This window comes from Hyla sarda, chromosome 3, assembly GCF_029499605.1.
Source record: "Hyla sarda isolate aHylSar1 chromosome 3, aHylSar1.hap1, whole genome shotgun sequence".
In the NCBI taxonomy this organism is placed as follows: Eukaryota; Metazoa; Chordata; class Amphibia; order Anura; family Hylidae; genus Hyla; species Hyla sarda.
The window spans coordinates 109,119,741-109,138,851 of NC_079191.1; the positions used below are offsets into that span (position 1 = coordinate 109,119,741).

The window sequence follows — 19,111 nt, forward strand, 5'->3', positions numbered from 1 at the left end:
TTACACATTTTTTTCACAATAATTTTATCCCTATAGGACATGATTTAATCACGGTGGTAATTAGAGATGAGTGAAGTTACGGTAATTCAATTTGTCACGAACTTCTCTGCTCGGCAGTTGCTGACTTTAGCCTGCATAAATTAGTTCAGCTTTCAGGTGCTCCGGTGGGCTGGAAAAGGTGGATACAGTCCTAGGAGAGAGTCTTATAGGACTGTATCCACGTTTTCCAGCCCACCAGAGCACCTGAAAGCTGAACTAATTTATGCAGTCTAAAGTCAAAAGTCAGCAAACGCCGAGCCACGAGGTTCGTGACGAATCAAATCGCTGTAACTTCGCTCATCTCTAGTGGTACTGATTAGCCCACTTGAGCCAATTTCCCGCATTTAGGCCTCTAAAGTGTTAATCGCCCGATCGGCGATGTCAGCCATTAGCTATGGGTCCCTGCTGCTGATAGCAGCCTGGACCCTCTGGGTATGAAACTCTAAACTTCTGAGCACCCTTTAAATTGCAAAAGTGGTTGCAGGGCATACACTTATGCCCTGTGTCCTTAAGGGATTATGCAATAAAAGCACCTATTAACAGAGAGGCCTACCCAAACTATATGGGGGTTAATAGTTGCCCCCTTATAGTTGTTGTAGGCCTTGGGGAAACGATTTGCAAACAGGGCCTACAACAACTATGTGGGCACAACTTACCCCTATATAGTTAGTTGTAGGCCTCTCTCAGCTAATTGTTCCCCCCCCCTCGCCCCATATACTTGTAGTCCTTAGCCCTTGCCCCCAGGCAGCAGGCCCCAGCTAGCTGCCACTGCAATAGAATTCTGCCCTGGGCCCTCGGCACCAAGTCATATTATCTATAAATTTTTTTAAAGCACCCTCCAGTACTCAGGGCAGGCTCCAGCTCCTCTTCCTTTCACGTCGCTGACGCCGCTCTCCTCCTCGATAGCCAGCATAGCAGTAGAAGGCCCCGCACAGCAGGGCAACTATTCTCTGCTCCACTACAGTGCAACTGCATACCTCCCAACTTTTGCTGAGAGAAAAGAGGGACAAGCCACTCCCCTAATCTCCTTACTACTGGGGTGACACACTGTAACAAACCTCCTCCACAAGTAATCTCCTTAATTCTGTTGTATCACATTGTAACAAGCCTCCTCCTTATGTATTCTATTTACTCCTGCAGTGACACACTGTAACAAACCTCCTCATCATGTAATCTCCTTACTACTGGGGTGACACACTGTAACAAACCTCCTCCTTATGTATTCTATTTACTCCTGGGGTGACACACTATAACAAACCTCCTCATCATATAATCTCCTTACTACTAGGGTGACACACTGTAACAAACCTCCTCCTTATGTAATCTCCTTACTACTGGGGTCACACACTGTAACAAACCCCCTCCTCATGTAATCTCCTTACTACTGGGGTGACACACTGTAATAAACCCCCTCCTCATGTAATCTTCTTACTACTAGGGTGACACACTGTAACAAACCTCCTCATGTAATCTCCTTACTACTGGGGTGACACACTGTATCAAACCTCCTCCTTATGTATTCTATTTACTCCTGGGGTGACACACTGTAACAAACCTCCTCATCATGTAATCTTCTTACTACTGGGGTGACACACTGTAACAAACCTCCTCCTCATGTAATCTCCTTACTACTGGGGTGACACACTTTAACAAACTTCCTCATGCAATCTCCTTACTAATGGGGTGGCACACTGTAACAAACCCCTCCTCGTGTAATCTCATTACTACTGGGGTGACACACTGTAACAAACCCCATCCTCATGTTACATGTTATTAACTTACTACTGGGGTGACATGCGACCTCCACTCCAGCTCAGCTCAGCCCCGCCTCCTCCACAGCATCACACAGGTCTTTCAACCACTATTACATCAATCCTTCACAGTCACATGATGATCACATGATAGCGACATCATCACAGGTCCTATACCATCAGCATCTTGGCTGCGGTGGGAGGGGGTAATGTGAAAGCGCTGCCCTCTTGACAGCAGATAACTAGATAGAGGAGCGCAGCCCCACCAGTGTTGTCTTAGGGCTTCCTAAAAAAGAAGGCTGTGGCTGCGGAAGTGTGTGCTGTAGGCAGCTGCCTTATATTACTATGTGGTGCGCTGGGCCTGCTTACAAGCGGGACAGAAGGGGGCCGTTCCGGTACAATGGGACTTGATCCCAGAAATGGGACTGTCTTGCTCAATCCGAGACAGATGGCGGCCCCCAGTGGTCAGTGAGTGACAGACAGTCACTCACTGATACAGACAAAAAAAAAGTCCGGGGCCAGACGCGCACCCTGGAGCTCTGGGCCCCTTACAGAGCGGCCCTGATCAGGGTGCCTACAGCTGGTGCATTAGTTGCAGATTGACCTCTCTCCCACCAAGCGATCCCTCCACCAATTTAAGCAGACAGGCTCCCTGTCATCAGCTGACTAGTGAGTCAGGTCTCGGCCGCATTGCAACCTGGGAAAAATCTGAGACAACAGTAATTTTGTATGCTGTTAAAAATAAATATTGGAGTGAAAATCACAGAAGAATTGTGAGAAAACCATCACACACAGGTACAGACACTATATTATGAACTACACTAACTTTACAGCCCCTGTAGGATAGTCAAATAAAAAAAATTCCTAACCTCAATATTATATATCATAAAATGGCTTGGGAAACGTCTTCTTCGAGTTGATTGTCCATTTACAGGAGCACACACTCCATTACAGTGAAGAACCTAGTGGATGTTACATAAATATATTAGCCATTTTGTACCAATGTTCTCGACGTTCACAAGCCTCACACCAGTTACTTGCAGCAAAAACAGCAACATGGGACACTGGAGGAAAGCAAGGGTCATAAAGTTGTTTTTTCATCAGTCAAGCTTGAAAAAAAGCCTGTAATGCCCCCTATGTCTTCCATTCCCATTCTTTTCTTCAAATAGAGAACAAGGGGATGCAGGGAGGAGGCACGCCTGGGATGACAACATTGTTTGAAGATAGCTTTGTGCAAAATAACTATGGGCTCCTATTTATCTTGTTTTGCTTTTTTATGTTTTCTGTAAATAGGTTCAGGATTTGTTCTATCTTTTGGCTTCACCGTCCTGTCATCTCTCCGGTGGTGATGTCTGCAGTTTGTGTTGTACATTTTCCCATTCTATCATTTGTACCATCTCTCCTTTTCATCCTGATCCTGACATCCTTTACCATTTCTTCTATTTCTCCTCCTTCCATAACCTTATGTTATAATCCTTTTCCCTAATCCCCTTTCCGATATGACTGTCCCCTCCCCCCACCATTTTGTCTGTTTGCCTCCTTTTCTAATAGAAGGAAAGACATCAGGCAGCATGCAGGGAAACACATCAGATGCTTCAAGCTTCAGTTGTTTCTCTTTGTATTTCTCCAGCTGCTTCCAGCCTCTTTCTCTCTCTTGCCCGCCAGTGCAGGGACTCCGGCTCTATCTGTGGCCAAACAGAGACACATAAAATGGTTAGCGCAGAAATTACATCCAAGTCTCTCTTCAAGGAACAAAATACTGTGTCTTCCTGCTTGGGGATAGTGAACAGACCCTACATCCATATATGGCAACGGACCCTATCTTATTTAATATTTTTACATATTTTCAGGTATATAAACTACAATACCTGTCAATATGTTGTCTGTTGGAGGTTGGCCACACAGCGGTTAGCATTGCCATCTGTCAGGGCACTTACCTTGGGATCAAGAATAATGATGGCATTAACAATTTGCACTTTTAACCATCTTCACATGGGATTCCTTTGTGCTCTACTTTCGGCAATTGTCCACAGACAAAGTGGTCCCTTTATTACAGTCCGACAAAATAGAACCTACTGTGTATGTAGCGTGTGTAGGTGCAAAACAAAATGCAACCTCTGCTGGGGAAGGGACTACAATTCTAGTGATAGTTATAAGGTCTGTGTAAGTTCAGAGTGCATTTTGCTTTATACAGAGGCTGTCCACAGAGAATTTACATCTTTATATATATACATCGTATATATTTATAAATAGATGCAATATTTACAAAACAAGAATACCATTGCAATGCAGACTGCTATTTTTGCTGTTGGAGTCTAATGAAACTCATGCCACCGGTCTCAACACTCATGTGAACATAAACTAGTGGTCTCCAAACTGTGGTGCAAAACTACAACTCCAGGCACGCTCGGACAGCCAACGGCTGTCCGAGCGTGCTGGGAGTGGTAGTTTTGTAACAGCTGGTGGTCCACATTTTGAAGACACAGTTTGAAGTCTTAGAGGGGAACTCCTTTAAATGTACCCCTGGCATTCATAGTTTAGCTAGTCTGGAAGAATCTTCTGCTCAGGCTAGGAGATCTATGTCCACGCTTGTAGATTGCATAAGTGATAACAGCAGACAATATTTCTGGTTGCTTGCAGAGACGGTCAATATCCCATTTCCTCAGTCAGAGCATATATAATAGTTAAATATATGGAGTAAAATGTATTAATTCTATACAATGTAAACCACTTGGATGGGCATTATTGTTCTTAGACAACCTTTTAGATACCAAGCAGTGTAGATATTGCACATTAAGAATTTGGTCACTTTTTCACAGTGACACCCCTTCAGACTGTCTGTGCCACTAAGAGGACTTGGGGGCAGTTTGTTTCCATATCAACAAGGTTTGTATGTGGGATAGGTATTCTGATTATTTACATTTATTGCATAGGGTACCTCATAAATGTCTGTCTCACCGCTGGAACCCCCACCACACTACACATGAATGTTGTCCCGTGTTGCCTTTTGCGTCAATCAAAATAGCTGGTGGCAGTTAAGAAATAGAGGGGAAGGAAAGAGACTGTTAAGCACACACTCTCCTCTTCCAATGAGGCCATTAAAGGTGTTTTCCATATGGGCAAGTTGTCCCCTATGAACAAGATAAAGGATTACTTGCAATTTGGGGTCTGAGCACGGGTGTTGCGTCTATACAGGCAGACCAAGCAACTGCTATGGGGCCCGCGGGACAGAGAGCCGGACTGGGTTACATATGCACCTGAATGCCCCCTCCCAAAAATATTATTTTTGCACTGTTGTGTTGGAGAAATGTAGGAATTGCCTGAATTGACTCCTCCTCCTCCCCTGGGTTACCACTCTCTGCTAACTTTTGTTCCCGGTATACTGAGCTTGTCTGTGCTTTAATCCTTTGGCCCAAGTCCCACCCACTGCTGCCTACATGCATATATGGCATGTGCTCTGAGCTACCTGCAACCTCTTTGCCGCTGAACATTACCAGCTGCACGAAGGTAAGGCTCAAAAGAGCCAGTTACCCCATGCTCTGGGTGCCTTTTCTCTCTGGGCCCTGGGCGTTGAATGTATACCCCCTTATATATATAAATAAGTCTCAAATAAATAGATTGCCAATTAGAATCCCAAGTCAGAACTATACAGAAGGAAATTGTGTCACTTTGTGTTGTAAACTGATAATTGGCAATGTGGTAGATTTCAGATCTTTCAGATGGAAGCTATTAAGTGTTAACAAAAATTGAGATCAGTTTCTAGGAAACGGATATCAGTATTAGAATGACAGGACACTATAAGAATTTTTTTTAGCATTTTCTGTGTAAATACAATAAAGTTTAAAAATAAGGATATCATATTAAGGCTGTTTGAAAACAATATTGTAAATAAATATACAAATATTTGAAATGAAGATAGTGTTAAAGAGGTACTCCAGGATACAAAAACTTATCCCTTGTCCTAAGTATAGGGGATAAGTGTCAGATTGACAACCCCCCACCTGCACGATCCCATGTACAAGGCTCTGGCTCTCCATCTCAGTACAGCGTGTTGACCACTGCACAAAGAAGCGGCCAACGCACCCCCTCAGTGCATCTCTATGGGAGAGCCGGAGATTGCAGAGTGCAGCGCTCCAGCTCTCCCATAGAGTTGCATTGAGGGGGCGTTTCAGCAGCCGTTTCATGCGTTGGTTAAACACATCCCATTCAGGAGGAGAGCTGGGGCACCGTAGAGGAGATCTGACACTTATCCACTGTCCTTAGGATAGGGATACATTTTGGTATCCCGGAGTACTACTTTTTACACTCATTCTTCATAGTAAAGGAAAGGATTTTGAAAATAGCTCCACAATCCTTCTTTTCCAAGGAGGCTGACTTGAGTATGTAGCAGCTTAGTTAATAACCGGCCGCAGCGATGTCCTGCCTTGGTCGGTGATAGGCTGAGTGGCAGTGTGACGTATGTGGCCCTGACCCCAATCTTCTATCTAGTGTTGGGGCCAAATACAAGACACTACCGCTCAGTCCATTAGGTTAGGCTTGGGAAGTTTAAAAAACTAATTGGTATCCCAGAGTACTCCTTTTATGGGTTATGTGGTATAAATAATCAATTTCCAGACACCCATTCTTCAGAGAATGCAACAGATCCCTATTAGAAACCCTGATATTTAAAATAGTAACAACAGTCATATACATAATGTTATGGATATGGCTTGTACATGTGCTGTGTTTTCGGTGGATTTGATGCTGCAGATTTGATTTATTTAGTTATATTGATTTGCTAGCTTCAAACCCGCAGCTTAAAATCGGCAGGATTCAATTTGTAGCAAACATGGTATGTGTGAATGTGCCCAAGTGGTTAATCTTGATAGACTGGGATCACATATGTCTGATAATCGGAACCAGCTTGTATATGAGCACTGGATGCAACAAGCTGGTTGTAAATCCATCCCGTTCCGTGCCTCACAGGCTGAAATAGAACACAGTGATACTGTATTCAACATTGTCTGATCTGGTACAGCCGCTTTGGATGGCATCGATGTTGGATTGCTGGGCATATGTAAACCTTACTGCTATATTTGACACTTTTTTACTTTACTAGTGTTGAAAGAGCCTCAGTAGTCAAATTCTGGGCATCTTAACTCCTATAACTGATCGGTGATGTTAAGAGTATTACATGCTACTGCTGAGTGCACTCATTGACTGAAACAGCCATGTGATGTCATCTCCTAAAGGAAGAACTGGGTGCTGACCTGAGCCTGAATGAGGCATCAGTGTAGGATCAAGACATGAGTAACTGCTGTTTGTTATAAAAAAAAAATCAAAATCTTAGATTATCCCTTTAAAACTGTCCATGAAGTATATAGTAGTTTTCATTAAGGCCATGCGAAACTGGAATCATTGCCCTAGATGTAGATGTCTAAAGTGACGATAGACTAATTATGAATAACTCACAAATCGGTCTCTTGATAGCAAATGAAGGATCACCAAAAATCATTGAAGAGACTTGTTGCATATTTTATATAAAAATTCCCCATGATAAAGGTATTATGAATAAAACACCTATCGGATCCCATTAATGGTGGACAAAAGGAAATTTACCATACTGTGTATACATATTGTAGCAATATCCATTACAAAGGTGTACGTTGAACTCTATTATTAATACCGTATACATCACAGAGCACGTCAACTGACTTTGAGAAGTTAAGTAAGTCAAATGCATGCACCCTCTGTTTTTAACTATAGTTAAAGGTAACTGTAGAGAGTTGTAAGTAAAGAGGCTTTGCATTACAGAAGTAAAAAACAACAAAACCTCTGCCCCCTAGGCTACATGTTCAAATACAACGCGCCCTAAAGTGCAATATACCAGTCAACACTTCTTTTCAAATACCACCAGCATGACAATTAACCTCACTTCAACCTTGAGGTCTGTGATTAGTGATGGCTTATTGTTTGGTTTCCATTAGCATAGCCTTGTGTTGCCCTATTCTTACTCAAATAGACTAATCAAATCAGTCACTGGGGAATTAAACGCAGGGTCCAACCTCTTTAGCAAGCCATTACTTTCAATATATCACTGAATGTCACAAAGTTAACTGATCACAATTAAAAAGGTGCTAAATAGGATGTACTTGCAATTAACATTCATTTTTAGCATGCCATGACTCCCGGTTAGCAACCTAAATAGCAAAACTATTTTTTGTTTTTGTTTTTAGGTTCATAATAAAACATTGCATTTAGAAGTAACAAATGCACGAATATGCCTAGCTATAAAGTGTCGCAGAATGGAATATAATATAAGGTGTCATACGACACACAAAGAAAACAAGATTGACAAGTCAGATTAGTCTCCGAATTTGGGATGTGTCAAATAAATCTATCATCTGAATCAATGATGAGGAAAGATGATTCACTGATTAGATGTTATTACCTGTGATGACCTGAGTTATAATATTCCCCTCCTCTTCCTGTTGCCCTGGATAACTTGATGTATGATCCTGGAAAGGAAGACTTGGCACTCCACTTTAGGTGATAACATGTGTTTGATTATTATTAGCAATCAAAATAAGTGATGTTTTGGTCTAACTTGACCTTCCTCAGACCAGATTGCTGTGGAGAAGGTTGAATAGATGCAAGAAGAACCGTCAGGTAACGTGACAAAAGTATTACTAGTATGGAGACCCATAGTTGAATGTATGATAAAAATATTATACAGAAGGTTAGCTATTTTTTTCTGTTCAACAAGTATAGCTGGTTACTTGTTTATAGTAGCTTTTCTATTGTTAGAATTTTTTTTTAGCTTATGATAGGCCATTGCTTCTTGGGTGCCAGAAAACATGGGTGCTGGCCTTTCACCTTTTATTTCTCACTGTACAGTGAAAAGCAAAACTGCTTCATTAATTTAAATGGTTTTCCAGGCTAATATGATTGATGGTCTACCACTTTCATAAACCATCAAAAGCATGATACCAACACCCATCAGCTGGGTGCCTTGACTACACAGTTAATAGAGCTTAAAGTAGGTGGCTCCATTCATTGTGTACTTTTGGCGACAGGTTGCTATAGCTCAGTTCCCATTCAAATAAATAGGAGGTGAGCTGCAGTAATCAGGCCTGGCCACTATGCAGCAAGCAGAAGCAACTACTTCCGGCTCCAGTAGTGCAGGCACTGAGTGCATTGAGTTTCACTGTTTTCTTAAATCCCAAGCAGGGGAGTATTTGGCACCTGGAGAGGATACAATATTTGACACCCCCCCAGAGCCATACTGTTATTAGATGACACAAATTATATACAGACAAAACATTTCCTATTTAGTGACCAAATAGCAGTAGATTCCAGCAGTTACTCACAGTTGACGTCTTCCTGAAATAGTTCTCTTTCTTTCTTTTTTTCTTCTTTCTTGTAATCGCCATGCCGACTTCTTCCAGCCATGAATCTTTTCTACAGAATGAAGCAGAAAAACATCTCAGGCTCCTTTTTATTCCAAAATGCACCCTGACTCTACACAATCTCCCCATCTAAAGTACCCCAAACTGAGGCAGTGCCCCCCTTTGTGCTTCAAACAGTAAGATTGGGTATGTTAGTAAGCAAGTAATCTCTCAATTAGGTTGGTTGCCCCCCCTTCCAGTAAACAGGTAATGCCTCATTTAGACAGGCAGTTCCCACAGTAGCCAGTAATCCCCCTAGTAGCCAGTTATCCCCCTAGTAGCCAGAGTCATTCTCCCAAAAGGAAATAATCCCCCAGTAACCAGTTCTCCCCACAATAGGCAGCAACCCCCCCAGTAGCCAGTAATCTCCCCTATAGCAAATTTGCTAATATATCGACTGTTTAGGAGTGGGGGCTAGGTCAATGCCCAGATAAGTTAAAGATTTATCTGTCCATTGAAAAGGAAACAACTTTTCAAGCTATTTCCTGATATCTGCATCTATATGTATTAAAAGGGCCACTGATTAAGATGAGTTTAGTTTGTAATAACTAATTTTACTGAAACATTCCAAAATTTCCATGACCTGCTGTAGGGTGTTTAAAGGGTCAACGCATGAGATGAGAATATCGTCCGCAAACAAGCTTATACGGTAGTCCTTCTCCTCTACTTTAATGCCCTGTATTCCCGCTGCCCCCCGTATTCTCTCCGCCAAGGGCTCTATTGCCAGGAAAAATAACAGCGGGGACAGGGGGCACCCCTGTCTCGTACCGTTTGTGATAAAAAATGTTTTGGATATTGCTTCATCTACACTTACCTTTGCGCTTGGGACCGAATATAAAGCCATAATGGCTCCAATTAGCCCCGAGGGGAAGCCAAACCTCCCTAGCACTGACTGCAAGTACCCCCAGTGCAGGCGGTCGAATGCCTTCTCCATATACAAACCCAGGAGCAGAGAAGGAATCCGACCGCGCTCCACCAGGTCAATCAGATCCAACATACGTCTAGTACCGTCCGAGGTCTGGTGACCCCTCACAAAGCCCACCTGATCTATCTGAATCAAATCTGGTATAAACTCATTTAATCTAGCCGCTATGACCTTAGCATACAGTTTAATATCCTCATTCAACAGAGAAATTGGTCTATAGCTTGAGGTTAAGGCTAAATCTTTTCCCATTTTTGGGATAGTTATTACTGTAGCCTCCAACATTTCTCCCCTTATGTTACCAGAGTGGAAAATTCGTTAAATACCTCTGTAAGCACTCCCGATAGTTTATCCATATGTACTTTATATAGATCACTTAACAGGCCATCTGGACCGGGAGCTTTTGCTGGGTTTAGATGGCTTATTTGACTCCTTATCTCCTCTTTTGAGAATGGCCGGGATAGAAAAGAACATTGTAATTCTGTAAGTTTAGGTAAATTGATTTGAGTCAAAAAATCATTTATCGTTTTACTAGAAGGCTGTGTTGTATTGGGGTCGTTGTCACGATTCGGCAGGCTGGCGGTGGATCCTCTGTGCCAGAGAGGGATAGGCGTGGACCGTGCTAGTGGACCGGTTCTAAGCTGCTACTGGTTTTCACCAGAGCCTGCCGCAAAGCGGGATGGTCTTGCAGCGGCGGTAGCAACCAGGTCGTATCCACTAGCAACGGCTCAACCTCTCTGACTGCTGAAGATAGGTGCGGTACAAGGGAGTAGACAAGAGCAAGGTCGGACGTAGCAGAAGGTCGGGGCAGGCAGCAAGAATCGTAGTCAATTTGGCAAGCAGGAGGTCAAGTACACAGTATGGATAAACTCAGTAAACGCTTTCACTAGGCACTAAGGCAACAATATCCGGCAAGGGAGTGCAGGGGCAGTGAGCAGATATAGTCTGGGAGCAGGTGGGAGCCAATTAAGCTAATTGGGCCAGGCACCAATCATTGGTGCACTGGCCCTTTAAGTCTCAGAGAGCTGGCGCGCGCGCCCTAGAGAGCGGAGCCGCGCACGCCAGCACAAGACAGCAGGGGACCGGGACGGATAAGTGACCTGGGATGCGATTCGCGAGCGGGCGCGTCCCGCTGTGCGAATCGCATCCCCGACGGCCATGACAGTGCAGCGCTCCCGGTCAGCGGGACCGACCGGGGCGCTGCGGGGAGAAAGACGCCGTGAGCGCTCCGGGGAGGAGCGGGGACCCGGAGCGCTAGGCGTAACAGTTCCCCCCCCCTTAGGTCTCCCCTTTTCTTTGACCGGTAACTGCCTCCCCTGGGATCAGGACACCGGGAAAGAATGGAGGGTTTCCTCAACGGCAGGCAGTACAGCAGGAGTGGGAATGGGGAGGGAGGGCAGAGGGCGAAGCCTGGCACGGGGTAGTGTGACACGAGGACGGGGGCCATGAGGAGGCACTGAGGCTTGCCTGACGGGACTGGGAGGGGGGGAGAGGCACTTCTTATGGCAGGCAGAGTCCCAGTTCTTGATCTCTCCTGTGGACCAATCAAGGGTTGGGGAATGGCGTTGAAGCCACGGTAGTCCAAGGAGAATTTCGGAAGTGCAATTGGAGAGGACCAAAAACTCAATTTTTTCGTGATGAGGTCCGATGCACATTAGGAGGGGTTCTGTGCGGTAACGCACGGTGCAATCCAACCTGACTCCGTTGACCGCGGAAATGTAGAGCGGCTTGACGAGACGGGTCACCGGGATGCGGAATTTATTCACCCAAGACTCCAGAATAAAATTCCCAGAGGCACCAGAGTCCAAGCAGGCCACGGCTGAGAGGGAGGAGTTGGCTGAAGGAGAAATCCGCACGGGCACCGTGAGACGTGGAGAAGCCGACTTAGAATCAAGAGACGCCACCCCCACGAGAGCTGGGTGCGAGCGTGCGTTTCCCAGACGTGGAGGACGAATAGGGCAATCCACCAAGAAATGTTCGGTACTGGCACAGTACAGACAAAGATTTTCTTCCCTACGGCGATTCCTCTCTTCCTGGGTCAGGCGAGACCGATCCACTTGCATGGCCTCCTCGGCGGGAGGCCCAGGCGTAGAATGCAACGGAGACTGTGGGAGAGGTGCCCAGAGATCTAAGTCTTTTTCCTGGCGGAGCTCTTGATGTCTCTCAGAAAAACGCATGTCAATGCGGGTGGCCAAATGTATAAGTTCTTGCAGGTTGGCAGGAATCTCTCGTGCGGCCAGCACATCCTTGATGCGACTGGATAGGCCTTTTTTAAAGGTCGCGCAGAGAGCCTCGTTATTCCATGACAATTCGGAAGCAAGAGTACGAAATTGGATGGCATACTCGCCCACTGAAGAATTACCCTGGGACAGGTTCAGCAGGGCAGTCTCGGCAGAAGAAGCTCGGGCAGGTTCCTCAAAGACACTTCGAATTTCCGAGAAGAAGGAGTGTACAGAGGCAATGACGGGGTCATTGCGGTCCCAGAGCGGTGTGGCCCATGACAGAGCTTTCCCAGACAGAAGGCTGACTACGAAAGCCACCTTAGACCTTTCAGTAGGAAACTGGTCCGACATCATCTCCAAGTGCAGGGAACATTGCGAAAGAAAGCCACGGCAAAACTTAGAGTCCCCATCAAATTTGTCCGGCAGGGACAAGCGGAGGCTAGGAGCGGCCACTCGCTGCGGAAGAGGTGCAGGAGCCGGCGGAGGAGATGGTTGTTGCTGCTGTAGCTGTGACTGAAATTGCTGTAGCTGTGACTGAAGCTGCTGTGTCATGGTGGTCAAGTACGACAGCTGGTGATCTTGTTGGGCGATCTGTCGAGCTTGCTGGGCGACCAGCGTAGTGAGGTCAGAGACAACAGGCAGGGGAACCTCAGCGGGATCCATGGCCGGATCTACTGTCACGATTCGGCAGGCTGGAAGTGGATCCTCTGTGCCAGAGAGGGATAGGCGTGGACCGTGCTAGTGGACCGGTTCTAAGCTGCTACTGGTTTTCACCAGAGCCCGCCGCAAAGCGGGATGGTCTTGCAGCGGCGGTAGCAACCAGGTCGTATCCACTAGCAACGGCTCAACCTCTCTGACTGCTGAAGATAGGCGCGGTACAAGGGAGTAGACAAGAGCAAGGTCGGACGTAGCAGAAGGTCGGGGCAGGCAGCAAGAATCGTAGTCAATATGGCAAGCAGGAGGTCAAGTACACAGTATGGATAAACTCAGTAAACGCTTTCACTAGGCACTAAGGCAACAAGATCCGGCAAGGGAGTGCAGAGGCAGTGAGCAGATATAGTCTGTGAGCAGGTGGGAGCCAATTAAGCTAATTGGGCCAGGCACCAATCATTGGTGCACTGGCCCTTTAAGTCTCAGAGAGCTGGCGCGCGTGCGCCCTAGAGAGCGGAGCCGCGCGCGCCAGCACAAGACAGCAGGGGACCGGGACGGGTAAGTGACCTGGGATGCGATTCGCGAGCGGGCGCGTCCCGCTGTGCGAATCGCATCCCCGACGGCCATGACAGTGCAGCGCTCCCGGTCAGCGGGACCGACCGGGGCGCTGCGGGGAGAAAGACGCCGTGAGCGCTCCGGGGAGGAGCGGGGACCCGGAGCGCTAGGCGTAACAGTCGTCCTTTAAATCATACAAATTCCTATAATAATCGGCGAAGGTATCGGCCACTCCCTTTGGATCATAAACCCTTATACCTGAAGGGGAGGTTATGTACGCAATCTTATCTCGTTTGTTCCGTTTTTGAATCTGTCTGGCTAAGTAAGCTCCTGATCTGTTGGCTAACCAGTATTTATCCATTTTTTCTCTCTGAGAGCTATATTGAATTTGTATAGATCTAAATTATGTAGCTCTGTAGTGATCTTAGTAATACGGGTAGCTGTGACGGTATTATATTGATTTTTGTTTCTCCTATGGATTTCAGCCAGTTCCAGCAATAAAGATGTCCTTTTATGCCTGGTTTCCTTCTTATATGCCGCTGTCTGACTGATTATTTGCCCTCTTAGAGTCGCTTTCAGAGCACACCAAACTGTAGACATTGAAGAGACTGACCCTCTGTTTATTCCCAAGAAGGAGTCAATAAATACCGACAAAGCAGACCTATACTCCTCCTTCAGAACTATATGAGGGCTCACTCTCCACCATCTATATGGCGGATAAGTCCGCTTTCCTTGCAGTGAAAGTGTTATGGGGGCATGGTCTGACCAGGTTATTGTTTTAATTTCCGAGGCCATTACAGATTCTAATAAAGATCTATTTATAAGAAAAAAATCTATACGTGTGTGTACTTTGTGAATATGTGAGAAGTAAGTGAAGTCAGTTTCTGTCGGGTTTTGTATTCTCCAAATATCAAACAGATCATAATTTACGATGGTTTTAGTTATTTGAATAGGTTCTCTGTGAACCCCTTTGGAGGTAGAGTCCACAGAGGGCCAAATAGTTTGATTAAAATCCCCCAACACTACAACATTATCTCTATTGGAAAAAGCTGCTCCACGAAGAACAGAGCGCAAACATTTATCTTGATTAGTGTTCGGGGCGTAGATTCCTATTATCACATAATTAACTCCATTTATGTTACCTTTTAGAATCACAAATCTCCCTTCTCTGTCCACCTCTACCTCGGGATCTGCTATTGAAATTGTTTTACTTAACGCCACTCCTCCTCTCTTGCTTTTAGCTGGAGCATGGTAGATTGTTGGGAATAATTTATGTTTTAATCTATGTGTATCATTGGGGTTTAGATGGGTTTCTTGTATACACATTATATCTGCATTTAATTCTAGTGCTTCGCTCCATACCTTATTCCTTTTGAAAGGGGAGTTCAGACCCCTACAGTTCATAGAAACCAGACGGAGTGCCATGACGGATCGCTTGTTGTTCTTTCTAAGGTTTCCCAAATTAAGTTTCTAAATAAGAAAAAGGGGAGGCAGATAAGAACTCTCACAGTTTCACCCACATTCATTCTATAAATCACAACAACAGCAAAGAAAGCTTCACAAAAATAAACATTGGAAAACAACCAAAAAAAAAACACAAAAAGAAAAAGAAAACAAAAATAAAAAAAGCAGAACAGGCGTTTTATCCACGCCCGGTAGGAATTATGATCAGTCGTTCTGGTCATACTCTAACGTCGGCTATACCGGCCAAAGAAGGGGATACATGAGATTAATCAGTAATATTACATTTAGAATATGCACATCTAATGGTAGTGAGACATTAATAAAAGGAAAAAAAAAAGGAAAAAAAAGTATACTTGCTTAGCCACTCCAGCAAAAATACAGAGTGCTCAGCTCCCACCTCCTCATCAAAATAAATGGGGACCCAGGAAGGGGAAAAGAGAAATAAATACGAGGGTGCATTGATCAACTACGAGAATGCATTGTTCTATTCAAATATTAGGGGTAACTCCTCTATTTCCCTCTAATTAAACCTTCTGTCCACAGTTATATATTCTTTGGGCAGCTATGCCACCTCAGGGCTCAGATCTTTATTCTTCCTATAAAAATACAGAGTGCTCAGCTCACTTCCTCCTCTTCAAATAAAATGGGAGCACAGGAAGGGAAGGGAAAAAAAAAAGGGAGGGGGGAGGGGGAGGGGGCAAAGAAAAGAAAAGAAAAGTGAAAGAAAAATTTGCTAATATAAAAATAATAAATATATATATATATATATATATATATATATATATATATATACTTACTTCCTTTCTCACATAGAGCAGCAGCAGCTGGACTACTTCCTTTGCTCTGGTGTAGGTGAGGAAAGGCCTCTAGGTGTAGGCCACAGTCTGAAGCTTTCTTCAGGATGCATACTCCACAATCAACAAATCAACAATGAAGGTTCCTGTTGCAGTAAATAAAAACTGAGATATTGAATACTAGAGTATTGGTTCAGAAAATATAGTAGAAAATTGTCTAACTTTTCATGAAACAAATGTAGTGTCCTGGAACTCATGATTCAGAGAGTGATAGATGGGGACAACTTATTTGACAAGTGTTAAGCCCGCAGGCCTGTATTTGTGGGAGGGGCATGGGTCTTTATAAACGCCCCTTGTGCCTGACGTCCTGTGCGTGGGTGGCATTCACAGACCGGCATTTTGGTGCAGGGTGCAGGCGTCCTGATATTGAATTTCCCAGCTGATTGCTGCTGGACGGGTTTGCACTGTGTTTGGCTGATGCAGCAGCATCCGTCTGGGCTACTTGCCGCTCGTTTACTGCCACCACTCAGGTGTTTGTTTGGGGGTCAATGTGGGCATGCATTGTGTTGGTTGTTCTCTGCCGTGTCTTGTTCTGGGCTGTATATCCCTTCCACATAACACCCGGTTTTCATTTCTACTTCTGCTCAAATCATCTAAGGGGTACACTACTGTTACTCCATGATATCTCCCTTGACATCTTACCCAGTTCGATTGTACACACCTGTCTATTATATATACCCTCGCTCGGAACACAGAACTTACATTTGAAGCGCTGTAGACACATTCCTCTGAGCCCACGCTCAGAGCGCTGCCAGGCATTATTAGGTCCAAGGTCGTGCAAGCTTTCATTTTTAGGCATGCACTGTGCGGTTCACCTGTTCCCTATGTAGCACCTGTGGCAGCGCACCTCGGTTACGGTGCACTGAGGTCATGAATTAAAATATTTCAGTTTTGGCATTGCATTTTGCTTTTGTGTCTGTCACTGCTGACTTTCATGGCATATTACTACTATGGGTTTTCCTATGAATTATTACAGTTGTCTTGCATTACATGGTACTGGTCTTTTTCAGGTCTTGTAGCAGCTGATTGTGTTGCATTTGGTCAGTTGCAGTTACATATGTCCTGTTACCACCAATTTGCATTCGTTATACATCTACACGTATCCTATCGCTGCTGAATTTCATCTCATTATGCCACTAAAGTGCAGCCACATGGGTCCTCTCAGGGTTAAAATGTGTTGTTTATTATTAGTGATGAGTGGCACATGCCATATTTGAATTCCCATATTCATGAAATTCGAATATTCGTTATATTCGTGAAGTTTTTTTGAATTGCGAAATTTTGTTCGTCTGCACATGCACGCTATAACATCATGCGAGGGACGTTGCTAGGGACGTTGCTAAGCTCTGACAACTGTGCTTGCAGAACTCTCATTGGCTCACAGGCATACATAGGGCAGAATTTCCATGAATATTCGCATTGCAAATATTCGTATTGTGAATATTCGCATGCATAAACCTTTCGCCCCACAGTCTCATCCCTGGGTCTTTAATGAAATGATACAAGCATTGCATTTATCAGTCGAAGGAGATCCCTACAATGTGCTCAGTTTTTAAAACAGTTTGAAAAAAAGACAAATATTAGTAATAGCGAATTTTAATTGCGAAATTCGTAATATTCGCAAATTCGCGAATATGCGATATTCGCGATGAATATTCGAATAGCGAATATTCGTGAGCAACACTATTTATTATATGATATACAGAGGTATGAAAAAAAACCCTAATACTTTTGTGTGTTCATAGCAGTCATTCTATATATACACTCTTGTAGCAGTCATCAATGTATCCGTCATCATAGCATGTCCTCAGAGTGTCATTTCATACATGGCCTCATAGCAGTCAGTATACGCCAGTCATAGCAGCCATGCATGTATATGCAATTGAATAGCAGTCATGTAGACGTTCATGGCAGTAATTTCACACATACATCTCTCAGCAGTCGCATTTCATACATGGGTCCTTATTAGTCATTCCATGCACTTCATAGTGCCCCAGATTTAAGTCCTCATATCATGTTTGCACCCTCATAGCAGTCATTCATAGGTCCTCAAAGCAGTGTACTCATGTAGGCACCCTCTTAGCAGCCATATATGTGCATTCTTGCGCTCGCAGGGTGAAGCCTAGGTTTTGGTGGTCACATTGCTTGCTCTAATACATTTGTTCTTGTGTGTCGTGTGAATGCTTGTGGGCCTAGAGGTGTCAGAGTATTTTACAGTCAGGCCCTTTCGGTCAATTAATTTTTGTCTACAAGGGCGTCTGATGGGCAGTCAGCAGATGTGGTAAGTTGCTTTGTTAGTCATGATTATTTTGTGTCATTAGGCTGCTACATCTTATATCATTGTGATCACTTATGGCTAGACTGCATGTTTTAGGTTAGAAGTTATAGTTTAAATGGACAAGTATGCTATAGGTTGGAGTGGTGTGTATGTGAGGTCTAAGTTATGTGTATAAGTTGTCGCATGTTATTGTATCCCTATGGTACCTGACACACCTTCAGGTTAGATGTGATCTTCGCAGTCATTGTTACCGACACATCTTCATAGCAATAACATCTCTACACAGGTGGTTGTATCCTCACTGTAATTGACATTTCTTCAGTCGGGATACGATTTTGTAGTAAATGTTACACATAGTCAGAGCAATATCATCTTAGCACATAGGTGGTGGTATCACACGGTACCTGATATGCCTTCAGGTGGGTTGCACCAGTGGTTTGGCAGTTAAAAAATAAAAAATAAAACACAAGGCAAGCCACATTCTGGTGCTACACCATACATATAGGTCCACTGTTACTATAGCATTTGTCACACTTCTTTAGTATAATTCTTCTGTATATGTTCAGTTTGGCAGATAGGAATACAATGCTAGGGTTTGGAACTAAGCTTCATTGCTGTGAAACATTTAATACAGTTAATACAATGTATGATGCATGAAGTTACCAGGATATAGGTTGTTTCTATTGGTCCATTATTGTGGCTTACAGTCAGGCTTACCACATGTTAGCTTTATTACCTTGTATTTAGGAGATTACAACTGCTTTAATGTTAATCGCAGGTTCTTGGGCATTCTGCGGTATTAATGACACAGGTTTGTTAGGTTAGGCTGTCAGGATAGCTTTGCTGCATGTGTTACAAGTTTTCAGGTCAGTCACATTAAGGTTTGTGATAGCAGTGTTTGTTTATCATGTAATCAGGTTAGTTGTGAGGCATAGTGTTAGCAACATT

At 44.2% G+C, this 19,111-nt stretch overlaps 2 long non-coding RNA genes across 3 annotated transcripts in view; one reads left to right on the forward strand and one right to left on the reverse strand.

Annotated features, from left to right (window-relative positions):
- LOC130361610 (uncharacterized) overlaps window positions 1-19,111 on the forward strand; it is a 159,120-nt gene that overhangs the window by 122,555 nt on the left and 17,454 nt on the right. The gene's annotated exons all lie outside the window — the stretch shown is intronic.
- LOC130361612 (uncharacterized) lies at window positions 9,142-15,955 on the reverse strand. The gene is made up of 3 exons (XR_008891082.1): window positions 15,829-15,955; window positions 14,930-15,037; window positions 9,142-9,230 (listed from the first exon to the last, which is right to left on the reverse strand). It is a non-coding gene; the product is annotated as an uncharacterized LOC130361612 (long non-coding RNA).